At 32.2% G+C, this 16874-nt stretch overlaps 1 protein-coding gene across 1 annotated transcript in view; it reads left to right on the top strand.

Annotated features, from left to right (window-relative positions):
- The first annotated feature begins 2161 nt into the window (after nucleotides 1-2161).
- The window catches only part of LOC124630441 (elongation of very long chain fatty acids protein 7-like), a 54692-nt gene continuing 39979 nt past the window's right edge, over nucleotides 2162-16874 (top strand). Inside the window, exon 1 of the mRNA XM_047164348.1 lies at nucleotides 2162-2314. The gene's annotated coding sequence lies outside the window, so the exon portion shown is untranslated. The remainder of the gene's footprint in view (nucleotides 2315-16874) is intronic.

The raw sequence follows: 16874 nt of genomic DNA, 5'->3' as shown, positions 1-16874 counted from the left end.
CATAAATAATTCATCATATCGTCAACCTATATGATTCATCATAATCCGCCTAGCATTTTCCCAACTATATTGAAGTCGGCTTCCAGTCTAACTGGATGCAGCTGAATACCAGTGTTTTGCAAGAAATAACTGCCTATCTGACCGCCTCTACCCAGTTAAGACTAAAAACTTTTTTAAAGCTTAGAACTACTAAGCTACTACTACTACTACTTCTAAGTTGGTAATTCTAAATCAGAAAAATAGACTTCAAAATACTAAAACTGACGTCAAAAAAAATATATACAGGCTGTTGATTGTCACTGCGTATATTACGTGACACTGAAACTTATTAATGTAGTGTAATCAAACCCACCATTATAAAATCATAATTGAGATCTTTATAACTAAATGCGTCATTGTTGGAACTGAGTACTGTAAGAGTATTCCACACACTACAAACTTTTAGTCGGCCGACAGTTTGTTCAGGCTCATAAATCAGTATGAAGACGAATGGTACCATTTGAAGAGTAATGGTTATGTGCGTACCATAATAAAGATCAGGTGTTTGGTTGACTCTTCTCATGACCAAAAGGCTGGTTATTACCTCGGACAAAGGATCAGCATGGCGATCCAACGAGGTAATGCTGCCAGCCTTTTTGACACGCTCCCAGTCGACAGCGATGGGGATGATTTTTTTTAATTCTTTTTAGTTTTAAGTTTTTTAATAGAACTGTTTTTAATTTAAATGTTTTTTTTTTGGAAATGAGGTTCACGGGCTATCAAAACTTTAATTGAACTCACTAATTTCTATTAAAAAATAGTTTTCCAACCATCGGGGAAACTGTCGGCCGACTATTTACTCTGCAGTGTGCAGGTACTTTAATGATTATGGAAAAATTTACCATGGGATTAGATACGTCAGTAAAAATATTATGTATGAAATTAAAATTGACCTGTGAATAGCCGCGACGGGGAAACTGCATAATATAATTATGTTTTTTGCTGAAAATAACCTGTGAGTTAATTATCTTTTTACTAATTATATAGAAAATATTATTTATATAGTTAATTGATAAAGTTAAGCAGTCAAAATCTTTATCAATTTAGAAACTGTATAAAATATACAATATAGTAAGGAATACCACTCAATCAGAAGAAGCACGTTAATTTTTTTTTTTTTATGAAAAATGAAAATGCATAAGCTACTTTCCTTATTTACACTAGTATTATTTATACGAACTTAGTTTGTAAACTATTAGTATAAAAATATAAAATTTTGTTCTACTTTAAAAATTTATTCCGATACTATTTTCAAACCCATCTGTAAAATACAAACAAACAAAGTAAAACAATAACAACGCCATTATACCAGGGGATCTCCCACACCTATACCCAATCACTAGAAGTTCATGCACTCTAACAAAAAACTGACATAAAACATAGAAAATACCACTTTTTACCCACCCCTGTCATCACATTAATAGTTATTAAATGCCTCAAAGTTGTTTACGTCAAAATATACGTAAGTTTACTGCAAAACATAGTATGATACAAGTTACAGAGATCGTGGTTACGTAGAGTTAAGAATAAGTAGAAGGACCGTATTTTCAAAAAGATTGGTCCATTTGAAAGATTTATAAACTGATGTGTTAAATGAGGTAAATTATATGTTTATTTATAAGCTTATGTACCATTTTCTATGTAAATATAGGTATAGGGCACACGTTTCTGTAACTAAATATTTAAAGAAAAAAAAATTCATATGCCAATTTTAACTGTCATGCTGAAGAGGTGTTTAAAACTGAAAATTGTTATTGATTTTGTTGAAACGAGAATTTCGAACTGCTTATTGTATTCTATGATACGATAAAATAGCATTACGATACACAATTTCACAAGAACGCCTACAAAATAACATTTCCGCATCAGAAATTCGATAATTAGAATATGATTGAACCACAAACACATTTCAGGCAGCAAAATTCCTAAACAAGGATGCTCACATCCACCTTGGGCTTAATTACGGACTAGAAAACATACATTTTTCTAGAACCTTTCAAGGTTGCCCCCCCTTTTTACTCATTACAGGTAAGCCACTTCTGAACGTTCATCGGTCTATGTCAAGTAGTAATAGGCCGTCGTCACACAGAACCGGGCAGAGATTGTATATATTGAAATTATCGTTGCAGTACAATCTTTAGTTAGCAGCAAGCCTTTTATGAGTATTCAGAATGTTTCATACTTTATAGTGGTGCAGTGATGTGCTCTTCTGATTTGTGTTTGAGTAAATTGGCAAGAGATTTGTGAGTGAGATTGTGACTTCGAAGTGCTATTGGTATGTAGAATTTTCAGTAATCCTCTTTATTAACTTCAAGCGACAAATATAATTATTTTTATTTTTTATAAAAATAAGGCAAACATTAATAACACATCGAACTTATGAAACAATAGAATGTATTAAAAACTTGAAAAAAAAACATCTTGCAATAACCTCATAAAGTTATTTACACTAAAAATATTATCAAAACTTTAACTCCACAAAATACTTAAAGTAAACATAATTAAATAATAGTATAAGATCTCACGTTCTCACGAGATTTCAAAAAGATAAGATCAGATTAATCCTTAAAATAAACAAACATGTTTATAATGTTTCTTGCCTCCGTGACTAAGTTCATTAACTAACATTATAAACTTAGTTTAAAAAAAACACTCAAATTAATTTATCTCTAAAGGTCATTTAAAATAAATCCCAAAAAATATAATATAATTTTCATAAAACAGTTTTTTTATTATTTTAATAATTATTCGTAATGTACATTTATTACACAAAAAAAAATATTATTAAACTATATTAAACTAAACTTAATTCAAATGTGCAGATTTCCAGGAATTAATACCTTATAAAGACACTTAATCAAAATCTTCATTACTGACGATTTAATGACAGCTGTACAATGTCATTTACAAACCAAACCATTAGGAATGTAATTTTGCAATCCAATAAATCACAAATGTCAACATAGCTAGATCAATCAAATTATAAAAAAACAGTTCACACTTATAATTCTTTACGTACTCACTTACGACTTTTTGCACCATCTTAAACATAATTTAAATAAAATCTACAGTCGAAACTCCAATCTATACTATTATAATAAAGAGGACACATGATTTTGTTTGTTCCCTAAAGAATCCGAAACAATTGAACCGAATTGAAAAAAAAAACAGTGATAGAAAGCTACACTCTTTCCGAGTAACATAGGCTATATTTTAACCGTACAGGGTTAAAATATTGCAGTAGGTACTTATATGAGACGCGGGTGAATATGCAGGAAAACGGCCAGTATTATAATAGACATTTACAATGTTTACGTGGTCACTTACGACTTTTTACAGTCATCTTTCGAAAAGCCAATAAATAAACTAACGATGTAGGTACTTTGACTACTGTTAACTGATTAAGTGTGGCAATAGAAGGTCATAGAATTAATTAAAATAAATGTCCTCTTAAAAAAACAAACAGTAGAATGCGTTGACACATTAATATGTAAAAATACAAGTTATAACGTAACTTTTTAAGTAATTAAATTAACATTACCTACGCAGTGTTTTCCAAAATAACATTTTAAGAAAACTGCAGTTAACACAAAAAAGAAAGAAAAAAGATTTTGATTTTATCTCAATTTTTATTACGTAAAAAATTACCTTAAAATTTAATACATTTTCTTAAGAATCGTCAAAAATAATTAGAATCCAAGAAGGTACGTCATTGTATTTTATGGGCTTAATAGCAGTTATTTTTTTGTTTTTATATCAATTAGCAATAATATTTTTAAGTGATTGTTATTTTTAAACACCTATTCTTGTAACTTAATGAACAATGGTAAAGTAAATAAAATAATTATTATTTTGTTGCACGTGATGTGTTTAAGCTTATTCTGAAAAAAAAAAAACTCATTCAAACAGTTTATTTTATTCGTATTTACTACTGGCTAATTTCATTGGGCTGTGCGACTGGAATTTCAAACTTATATCAGTAATTTTCTCTTAGCGGAGACCGAAAATAATAATTGCTATTAAGAAACCTAAAACAGTAAAACACCCTTGAATAAAACCTTATAATTAACCAGTTAAACTTACATCTAATTTACGAAATATGAAGCAATCTATGTCCTAGGCAAAAAAAAAACTTGATAAATAAAGCAACCGTTATTACGAAATTAATCTTGTGAGTGCCTAGTATTTGTTCCATCTCAAGGTAATACTAACAACTGGTACTAACTGGTAGTTAGTTCCTAACCTTCAAGATTGCATTCGATTGCACACTCTAATTATTCTTAAAAAAATATTGTGCATAAAATGTTCACTTGCATTTTGTGTGTGCTAAATATGCAGCCTGATTGTGAAACCGAGTGTACGATGAACAGTTCTATTTTTAATATTTTATTTAAAGATTAATTAATTGCTTAAAACTGTCAAATATAATGAATTAATGCCTCGTAATTATTACTTTTATTCAAATTACTTAAAGATAATGTTAATAAAAAAATCGGTTTAAAAAATGCCTAATATTTTTTTTAATAATTTGCTGACTAGTGGCTAAAAAGTGACAAAAATACTGAATGATAATTTAATTAATTTGAACAGTTACATTAAATAATTATATTAAAAATAACTCAGAAAGGAATGACATGTGTGTACAATATTTTTACATAATGAAGTAATGAAAAAAGTTACCTTTGTTTATAAAAGGGCTCGAAGTCTCAAATAATAACTGCGCACATACTAATAGCCTTATTAAGATACAAAAAGGTATAAAATTCTGAACTACTTTCTTAACTAATTCACATACAATTTAACATTAACTATTAAAGAACAGTTTCGCAATAAAAACTCAGTTTGTTTTTCTATCAGATTAGTAGGTATTTAACACAGAGGTACACAATCATTAATAACCATTTCTATAGTTCAAAATCATTAATAACCATTTTACTTGATTTTACACGATGACAAGTTCAATTCCACTTTTTGTTTTACACCATGTCATACTCATAATTACAGTTGTCACTGACGTTTTACGATTGACGTTTTTCAATGCAACGAAACGTCTTTTTGCGTCAATGACGAACTGAAATCGAATTACGGAGGGGTCATAAAATCTTATAATTATATCTTACACATCCTTTTTGATTGGGTTTTCCAGAAACGTGGTTTATTTGTCGTTAGTTAGAATTGCGTTGTTTTGTTTTGAAGTTTTTTTTTTATAGTGTTGAACTTTGTTTGTTTGATTAAGCGTATAACATATACATATATACATAAAAAAATTGGGAATCTCCTTAGTAGTCGGTTAGAAAAAAGACTGTGAACAATGCATTATTGTAGAGAATTAAAACAAAATTATAACTTCATCCTAATCAATTGTATACGCAGTTATTTTATATGTAGTTAAAGAAAAACATATTTTTTAAGTTGTATAAAAGTTATGTAAGGAACCCAATAAAACAATGAAACGCATTAAGCGTAAACTTGAACAAATTTCTACACGTGTATCATTTAATTTCCATACTTATTAAATTGTTATCTTCGTGACCTATTCACTTGTTCATTGTATTGTATGATGTTGACCTGCTGTCAAGTTCATATTTGACGTATCAATGTTAAGTGTATGAGAGTGATTTTATTACAGTGTTCTAGTTATTTCAAATGGTCTAACCAAATGGAGTAGAGTCACTCCTGTGAAACGCTGGTAATCAGCTGCATCAGGTTGGACTGAAAGCCGAGCCAAACATACCTATTTGGTAAAAGATAGTCATGTGCCTAGGTTTTCCATGCCTACGCACATGCCACTTTTTTGTCTGTAAAATTGGCAATATATCGGGATACAATTTTTTTATCGTTGAAGAAAAATAAATAAAGATTTTACGACATTTTTTTGTTTTTCATATTTTATTTTTACTTTACATAAGACAATTTGTATGTGTAAACAACTGAGTACTGAATTAAAACACGAGATGCATAATGAGTTTAAGAAGCTTTTTAACAGGTCTTTTTCATGAATTAGTTTGCATTATTCACTGGTTTGGAAGTACGCATGTCGAAGGTAAAGCGTTAATCTTAAACGAGGAAAAAGGAAGTGTAAGACAAATGCCGAATTATGCATTTTAATAATATTAACATGAGACAAATTCTCAAATACATACAAAAGTACAAAGTAAATACAACACAATCGTCACATTTTTTCTATGGAAAACTCACCTAAAAATATCGAGAAAAAATGTATACGTGTCGACACGAGTACGCTGCTAGTATTTTGTATTTAAAAAAAACAAATTTTTGGTGCATCGGCCTAGAAGTCGGTGGCAAAATTAACTTAGTACCATCCATTAGACACCGACTTCTAGGCCGATGCACCAAAAATTTGTTTTTTTTTTTTTGCTTTTTAGTGTTTTTGGAAGTCGGTTTAATTTTTTTGTGAAAAAGTTTTTCCTATCCAATTTTTTTTTCTTTTTTGTCTCTGAAAAATAAACAGAAAATTCTCGTCTTATGCCTATTTATGTTAATACACATAATAGCGGTAACATTGAGTCATAGTTGGTCGGCTGAAGTTGATCAATGTGTGCTAATTGGTTTCCTTCATCCTTTGTTAATTCCTGTAAAGTATTGCCGGTTCCTATAGTTCGGCCATTCAGAGAATGCGTTCCTGACACGTCGCGATTGAACTGACGACGTAACTTTGCAATGGCGTTGCAGTTACGATAAAAATATTTTTGCTGGTTGTTTACCGTTTTAACAATTGAGGAGCATTAAAACAACATTATTATATCAATAATCAATGAATGTTATTACGTCGTCAGTTCAATCGCGACGTGTCAGGAACGCATTCTCTGAATGGCCGAACTATAATCCGCTGTACTTGATAGGCTTTACAGGGCAGTATTGCGAGAGTAAAAAATAATATAAAGTAAGTTTTATCCCACAAGATTAAAGGATTTTATATAAGTCGTGGTGGCCTAGTGGGCAAAGAACCAACCTCTCGAGTATGAGGGCGCGGGTTCGATTCCAGGTCAGGCAAGTACCAATGCAACTTTTCTAAGTTTGTATGTACTTTCTAAGTATATCTTAGACACCAATGACTGTGTTTCGGATGGCACGTTAAAATGTAGGTCCCGGCTGTCATTGAACTTGGCAGTCGTTACGGGTAGTCAGAAGCCAGTAAGTCTGACACCAGTCTAACCAAGGGGTATTGGGTTGCCCGGGTAACTGGGTTGAGGAGGTCAGATAGGCAGTCGCTTCTTGTAAAGCACTGGTACTCAGCTGAATCCGGTTAGACTGGAAGCCGACCCCGACATAGTTTGGGAAAAAGGCTCGGAGGATGGAATGATTAAAGGATTTTATATATATTTGAATAAAAAACCGGCCAAGTGCGAGTCGGACTCGCGCAGCGAGGGTTCCGTACAAATCCTGTATAGATAAAAAGTGAGTTTCGCGCCAACCGTTATGTTTAGAACAATCTTAGTTATGGTAATTTCGTGAGAGTCAAAATAGTTAATATTTTTTATTTTATAATATAACTAAAACAGTAGGCCAGTACCTTGTAAAAGTTATTTTATTAAAGTTATTTATATACAACATTTTATAGTCATCAAATGTTGTATATAAATAACTTTAATAACTAATTATGTCTTAAAGGTCATTGGGCATATCTGACCCGCTTTGTAAAAAGTGGCGGACATGAATCAAAGTAGTTTTAAATCGTGGAGAATGGTATGACGTTTCTTTGAATATAATATTTTATTAAAATTCCATGGAGACGAATGTCCAGGATCGTTTGAAAAATATAAAAGACAAGCAGTTTCAGAGGATTGTACAGGTTGCAATGCTAGTTTTTATTGTTAAAGAATTTTCATAAAGAAGGAAGATGCCAATTCGGATGACCAGGATCTGATGAGGATCTGGAAACCCTGAGAAATCGAGGGCAACTCTTGAATATTGTAGGCACGCATCGAGTCATAACCAGACATGTGAGTGTATTTTTGAGGGTACTGGTAAACAGTGAAGGTTTGGAGCTGATTTGATTATGGAGACTACAGAGAGTCGAGGGAACTCCTGAACGGTATGTTGCAACTACCACGTGTTTGGGTTTATTTTATTCGTATTGGCGAAGACTTTCCACATAGATAGGTTTGACTGCCATTGTGGGATCGATAGCAAAGATCAGATATAGTAATGGGAACTCCTTTACAATTTATAACGTAACCTTATGTTGGAGCTTATTTTATTTTAGGTGACGAGAATTCACTACTAACTTGGGTTAAAGCAGCCATTGCAGGAATGGGATCTTTTATTTTTGAGGGATTAATCACCTAACGAGCCCCAGTTTCAGGTTTTTTTCGAAACCGCCTGACGACTTGTAGCTGACGAATTGTAACAACGACCTCTAGAGAGTAGGATTCGGGGCTGCTGGTTTTACGTTTCTAGAGCCTTGACAAAAGTATTCTGTCCCTTTCTTTGTTTTATAAAGTGGGCTTTATTTTGTAGCATTTTACAAACAAATCCAACTTCAAACATATAAAAAAGCAACAAGAAAAGAAAAGCAAGAAAGAAATTAAAAAGATGTTAGGTGCATCGGTCTAGAAGTCGGTGTCTAGAGGATGCATCTATATTTATTTAACCACCGAGATCTAGACCGATGCATATAAACAGTTTTCTTGTTGTTTTTAGAAGTTGTTTTTTTTTTTGTAAAAAGTTTTTATTTTTAACTTTTGTGAAAAGTTCTCGTCAATACGAATAATATAAACACGACGTAACTAAAAACATACCGTTAAAAAGTTCTCTCGACTTTCTCACGTCTCCATCATCAGGTAAGCTCTAAACCTTCACTGTTTGATAGTATCACCAGACATACATCTGAGAATCAAGTTTAAATCCTATGCATGCCTACAATTTCTGATAGTTGCCCTCGATTTCTCAGGATTTCCATCATCAGATCCTGACCTGATGACAATGGAAATAAACGGCGAGTATACTCTTTCACTACAAAGAAATGATTTCTCAAATCCGTCAAACGTGGTCGTTTAAATTCCCCATTGAAATGAGGAAAATATTTGATGTTTACACCTGATTTTCTCTAGATTCCTGTGGTTCACATTGATGCGACTAATGCCGTAGTAAATCAGAGCCTTTATCATTATACTGTGCTATATTTCGTTCGTATCCACCGTGGGTATGGTTTCCATACTAAGGTGCCCAATGACCTTTGAATGATTTAAAATTTTTCACAGTTTAGAGGCCATTATATTTAAGAAGTGTTTGATATGAATTTCACTTTTTATCAAAACTTTAATATCTCTACGCGTTCATGTGATAAAGTTTAAGTAGTAAGTTTATAATTATTAAAAAAATATTTTATGTCATCATCCTCCGAGCCTTTTTCCCAATCATGTTGGGGTCGGCTTCCAGTCTAACCGGATTCAGCTGAGTACCAGTGCTTTACAAGAAGCGACTGCCTATCTGACCTCCTCAACCCAGTTACCCGGGCAACCCGATACCCCTTGGTTAGACTGGTGTCAGACTTACTGGCTTCTGACTACCCGTAACGACTGCCAAGGATGTTCAATGACAGCCGGGACCTACAGTTTAACGTGCCATCCGAAACACAGCCAATGGTGTCTAAGATATACTTAGAAAGTACATACAGACTTAGAAAAGTTGCATTGGTACTTGCCTGACCTGGGATCGAACCCGCGCCCTCATACTTGAGAGATTGGTCCTTTACCCACTAGGCCACCACGACTTTTTAGACTTTTTTTGCTTACATGACATAAAAAAATATTTTATGTCATGTAAGCAAAAATAATATTATTTTAATATTTTATGTAACTTCAAATTTATCATTTTCGTAATTTTTCCTTTATCGGTACTATATAACGTTGCTTCGTGCCGAATTTCAAGATTCTGAGTTCACGGGAAGTACCTTGTAGGTTTTGATTCCCTAGCGTGTGACGGAAATTCGTCTAAGGTGTCGGTAAAACTGCTGTATCTTTTGATCGCGTTAACTTAGAAGTTTGATTTTTTCATTGCTTAAAGGGACAATAGACCTAGGTATTTGGTATAAATTTCAATTTGGTACCTTTATTCGTTCGTGAGAAATAAGGTAGTAAGTTTCATTTTATTAAAATATTTTTATTATATTCTATAACAAAAAAAAATGTGATTTTCGCAATTTTTCCTATATTTGCATTATATGACAATGCTTCATGCCAAATTTCAAGATTCTGAGTTTACGGGAAGTACCCTGTAGGTTTTGATTCCTTTGCGAGTGTCGAAAATTTGTTGAAAATATCGACATAATCGGTTGTATCTTTTGATTGGCTTGGCTTAGAAGTTTGATATTTTCACAGCTTAAAGGGACAATAGACCCGAGTATTTCATGTGAATTTCAGCTTGATACGTTCACGCGTTCTTAAGATAAAGGGTCTTGACAGACAGACAGACAGACAGACAGACAGACAGACAGACAGACAGACGGACAACAAAGTGATCCTATAAGGGTTCCGTTTTTTCCTTTCGAGGTACGGAACCCTAAAAAGGAATAACTGTGAAAGTAGAATATTAGACTTTTATATTTTTAATGAAAACGCATCGATTTGGTGATAAAACAACAGTTAGAGAAATCATCGGCCTAAACCGCATGAATTAATAAAAGTTTAAAATATAAATGATAATTAAATTAAGTAGGTATTTGAATCTCAAACCCATATTATTAATTTAAAATAAGAAATAAACTTTCTTTATTGCCACAGCAATATAAATTCTAAATACAAGCTCCAACACTGCAGCTCAGTGTAAAACACTAGCGGATTTTTGCGGAGGAGGTGAGATAGACAGTCTGCGCTCCTTTTAAAACACTGGTACTCATCTGCTTCACTTTAGACTGAAAGCCGATCCCAACATAGATGGGAAAATGCTACACAGATGATGAGTTATCAATTGTTTTCTGTCGCTCGGAAAAATCGATCTGAAAACCCGCTGGTGTGAATACGTTTTATTTAACCTTATTTCAAACTAGCTCCTGCCCACGATTTCACACGCGTCACGAATGGTGATAAAAACTATCCTATTTCCTTCTCCCGGGTCAAAGCTACCTCCCCTCTAATTTTCAGCTTGAACGGTTCAGCGATTCTGGAGTTATAAAATATGTAACTTACACGACCTTCTTTTATAAATAGATATATATAGATTAGAACACCCGTGACGTCACAGTAACTAACTTTATTACGCTAGTTACCGCAGTTATCCTAGCCTTCCGTCTGTCGGAACTCAGTCGGTTTTCGCCTCGGGCCTTGAATGCACCGGTTGCAATATCCGTCTGTTGCATGTGCAGCGACTGTGCGATCGTATTGCACAATGCTGTAATGCACCTCTTTTAATGCACCGTTATTTCCTTAGAGATTTTTCGGGGTACGGATTTGGTATATCGGTTCAGTAAAAAATATTTTTACGCTTCAATATATTGTTTACTTCATGGCCTATAAATTATTTTTTAAGGGAATTGTCTCTGTTAGACAAAGCTTCAAGACTGCGAGCTATGTTAAATTTTCACATAAAGAAAATTCAAAAAGTGTCGCTGCCCTCTCCGGGGATGGAACTAAACATTTTGCTGGGCAATAGCCTCTAACTATGACGACGAATAAAATAATAAGATCAATAATATTTTATAAGCAACTAGCCGTTTTCCCGCGGTTTCACCCGCGTCCCGTGGTAACTACTGCCCGTACCGAGATAAAATATAGCCTATGTTACTCGTGGATAATGTAGCTTTCGAATGGTGAAAGAATTTTTAAAAACGGTCCAGTAGTTTTTGAGCCCATTCATTACAACCAAACAAACAAACAAACAAAGTTTTCCTCTTTATAACCTTTTTTGTTACGATTCATTTTCATTCATGCTTCTAGAACATACGATACGTATGCATTCTCAATCAAAATAAACTAAAATACCTTTGAAATTGACGTCTGTCGAAATCAACTACATCAGGTTAGACTGGAAGCCCACCCCAAAATAGTTGTAAAAAGGCTAAGCAGACGTTGACCCATTACACCTAAACTTTACCTATAAATAAATCTCTTAGAAACATAAGTACATGTGAGAAATCCTCATCGGAAACCGTTTTATCTGACTTATTTTTAATCGAAAACCATAATAATGCACTGCCAACAAGCGACGAGTTACTCGAGCCGGACATACAACGACGAATAATGAGAACAAAAAGTACAAGAAAAAGGAAACTCTGCATTATTAATAATTGTAATCAGTATGGTACATTAGACATATTAGAGAACACTTTTAGTCAGCATTTTGAGTATTGTCATTATTTGTCTGCTAACAGTAGCTTAAATAATATTTTATGTAATGTTTCTAAAAAAGTTGAAGGTTTTAGCATGGACGATTACTGCATTATTATGATCGGAGAAAGGGATTTCAAAGATTCCGATGGATCTTTGGAATTAATTAGATTGATCAGGGAAACTTTAAAAAAAATTACTTACACTAATGTGATCTTATGCTGCCCCACTTATATACAAGGGGCTCTGATACATAATTATAAAGTGGAAATGTTCAATAGTTTACTTTGTATGGACATAGAAAACAATAATTATGCATATTTTGTTGATAGTAATCGCGAACTTACCGGTGAAACATTCTCGTATAGGACCGGCAAAGTTAATAAACTCGGTTTAAAACGTATTTATGAAGGTATTCTTCAACGCTTGCTTGTGGACATTGCAATGTACCCGATTGCATCCGATTATCGTAGTCCACCAAAATCGCCAAGAAATTATAAAAATACTCTTTTTCGTCCCGTTAAGTAAAAATAAAAATGGTAACATTGGCAATCGATTCGAGGGAAATCAAAAGTTTATATTATTGCACCAAAACATAGCCGGGATTTTAAATAAAATAGATGTATTTGAAATTACAATCACTGAGTTGGTAAGCCAGATCGGCGTTATAGATTTTATCTGTCTTAGCGAAACTTTTATTAAATCGGGCCATGAAAGTAATCTAATACTCGCAAACTACACTTTGGCGGCTAGTTACACAAGACAAAGACAAAAACGAGGGGGTACATGTATTTTGGTGAGAGAAGGTTATAGTTTTAATACGTTAACAATACCGGACGAATTGGCCACTGATTTTTGTTTTGAATGCTGTGCCGTTGAAATTTTGAACCATAATCTAATTATAGTATGTATTTATAGAATTCCAGATTCTGATTTATCTATATTTTTTAGAAAACTTGAATTATTATTAGGTAAACTAACCCATAAAAGTAAAAATCATATAATTTTGTCTGGTGATTGGAACATAGATATATTGAAAAACAATAGATATTCAAGAGAATTAATATCTATTCTAAATAATTACAACATTTCGACACACATTAAAATGCCCACTAGGAAAAATACAAGTATAGATCAAATAGCCAGTAAATTGCCCACGCTTGATTTAAAAAGCAATATTCATAAATTAGCACTTTCTGATCATGATACTGGCCAAACATTAACTTTCCGCCTACATAATATTATGAAAAATAAATCAAAAACCTGTAAATTTTGGTATGATACCAAAAGAGATTTTAGTATGGATAACGTAAATAAATTCTTACAATGTTTAGAATCCTTAAGTTTTAATGATGTGTATGAAGAGACAGACTGCGACAAAGCATTCAATAAATTTCACGACCTATTTATTCTATTCTATAAATTGTGTTTTCCAGAAATACGAGTCAGATCAAACAACAAATTAATAAAAAATAAATGGCTTAGCAAGGGCTTAAAGATATCTTGCATTAGAAAGCGAATGCTATATTATGACTACCAACACAATGCTATAAGCAAAGGCTACCATAAAAAAAAATATCGCCAGTATACAAATATTTTGAAGAAATGTATAATAAAATCACAGCAGATAAACAATAATAATTATTTCTTACATTCTAAAAATAAATGTAAAGCCACATGGTCTATAATAAAAAATAACTTAAACAAACATATTATCAAAAATGACATAAGTGATATAAAAATTAATGATAAAATAATTACTGACCCTACTGACATATGCAATCATTTTAACAACTTTTTCATTGAACTGACAAACAAAAATAATTTCAACAATAATTTGGATGTAAATAATATTGACATGACCGCTAATATAAACACATTATTTTTAACTCCAGTAATCGAATCTGACATAATAAAAATTATTAACTCTTTAAACAACACAAATTCTACGGGATACGATGAAATTGACACAAAAACAATAAAGTTAACCGCGAAAATCATAGCACAGCCGCTTAGTTACTTGATTAACCTCTCGTTTGAACAAGGTGTCTTTCCAACTAGACTGAAAGAGTCTATAATAAAACCACTGTATAAAAAGGGTAAACACAACGATCTAAATAATTATAGACCTATTACACTGATACCAGTATTTGCTAAAATTTTTGAAAAAGCGATGCATGGTAAAATATCCAGCTTCCTAAACAAACACAATCTAATTGTGGAGAATCAGTTTGGTTTCAGAAAACATAGTTCAATAACACTAGCCAGCTATTCTTTAGTAAAACTAATTAGTGAAGCTCTTAATAATAAAATATCAACTTTATCAGTTTTTCTAGATATGAGCAAAGCATTTGACTTTGTCTCACATAAACGTCTTCTTTACAAGCTAGAGAGATATGGTATAAGAGGTAAATCTCATGATTGGTTCAAAAGCTATTTGTCCAACCGCCAACAAAGGACTGTTATCTCTAAAATTGTAAAGGATAGTAGAATGACATATAGCTCCGAATTGAAACATAACAACTCTGGTGTACCACAGGGGAGTGTATTGGGCCCGCAGCTTTTCTTGTTATATATAAATGACCTACCACAATGTCTAAAACATAACTGTATTCAATTTGCGGATGACACTACATTGACGATTCGATGTTTAGAGAAAACGGATATAGAAACTGAAACTAATAATGAATTAACAAATGTAATGAAATGGTTAGAAGACAATAATCTTCAAGTAAATATTGACAAAACAAAATTAGTTAAATTTCAAACGTGTAACTCAACAGTAATACCGACAGCAATACAACATAATAATAAAATTTTACAACCAGTACAGTCAGCTTTATTTTTAGGTATTGTAATTGACAATAAACTCGACTGGAAAGAACATATAGAAAGAGTGTGCAACAAGTTAGATAAGTTTGTGTATGCCCTAAAAAAGCTTAGGTTAGTAACCAGTAAAGAAACAGCTCTTAACGCCTATCACGGTTATGTTTCATCGGTGTTGCGTTACGGTTTAGTGATATGGGGCAACTCAGTAGATGTGCAAAGAGCTTTTATAGTGCAAAAAAAATGTATCAGAGCCATAAGTGGCGCCGAATATTTAGATCATTGCAGACCATTATTCAAGGAACTAAAAATACTTCCTCTGCCATGCTTATACATTTTTGAACTTTGTCTTTTTGTAAAAAAATACCCACATTTATTTCCATTAAATGAACAGACCTCTGTGAGGTTAAAAAACAAAAATCCTGGAAAACTACTGGCACCTAGACAAAGATTGCATTTATACAGCAATAATGTACATTGTATGGCAATTAAAATTTATAATAAATTATCACCTGACTTGAAAATGTTACCAATAAGTAAGTTTAAAAATCGGATGTTCACTTGGCTTCTAGAGATGTGCTTCTATTCTGTTAATGAATTTCTAAATCACAAGTTTTGACATTTTATTTAATATTTTGACATTGTATTTAGTACCTATTTTGACATTGATTGATATTGTGTTTAGTATTATAGTTTAGCATTGTGAGAGTACGTTTTTGACATAAGTATTGACACTGTATTTAGCTTTTTAACATTATAATTAATATTTTACCTTTTTGACGCAAATAATATTGTTACCTACTTCTAATTACTATCATATACTTACTTATACATTATTTTTTTTTTGTGATTCAATTTACTTGACATTTTTATAATTACTTTTTTCTTTCTTTTTAAAGCATGGTTAACTAAATATTTCTACACCAGCAATGGTAGTGTATGTGAAACTATATTCAATGTAAAACCTCAATGTACCATATACTTAGAAATAAATGATATTCATTCATTCATTCATTCATTCATTCATTCATTCATTCATTCATTCATTCCTAATCCTATGAAAAAAGATTTGTGTTTTTCTATGCGATATTTCCATTAATCGTTCTAGAATCTACGATTTATTTTCCTATTTGGAAAAACATCCATATTTACGGATATTTATTAATCTTTGGACTGACCTGAACGTACTTCATGAAATTGAATATCCAGCAAAAACTACTTTTAAGGAAACAACAACAATTATTATTGAGTTACTTAGCAAAAAAGCTAGACATCTCGTAATATCGATTGTAAACATGTCATAAAAAGGTTAACAATTTGACATGACACTTGCAAACTGAAGTTTTTGTTTCAATTACTTGTTATTGTTTTCTTTCTATTACGATGTTCTTAATAAATTCTAGAAAATATTGACTGAAATAAACATACACTTTCACTATGCTATAATTTGACTTTATTAATTTTTCAATTAATTATTTGTTCACCAGTTGTCTCGGGAGCCAAACTTTCCGCTATCGATTAAATATAGGCTATACTTTTCAGGCTCTAAATTGAATGCTAACTGCTCTACATTTTTATCGGCTCAGTAGTTTTCCCAGATAAAAAGTACCCTTTGCTATTTCTCTGGCTCAATATATTTACCAAGTTTCGTTAAAAATAGTACAGAATATTTCAATCCTAATTTTTCGTACCAAAAAAATAACGCTCCGTTATCTGGGTTCT

Source organism: Helicoverpa zea, chromosome 5 (genome assembly GCF_022581195.2).
Source record: "Helicoverpa zea isolate HzStark_Cry1AcR chromosome 5, ilHelZeax1.1, whole genome shotgun sequence".
Lineage (NCBI taxonomy): Eukaryota > Metazoa > Arthropoda > Insecta > Lepidoptera > Noctuidae > Helicoverpa > Helicoverpa zea.
Note: the sequence above shows the minus strand (reverse complement) of the source record. Positions and strands in the feature narration are given on the sequence as shown.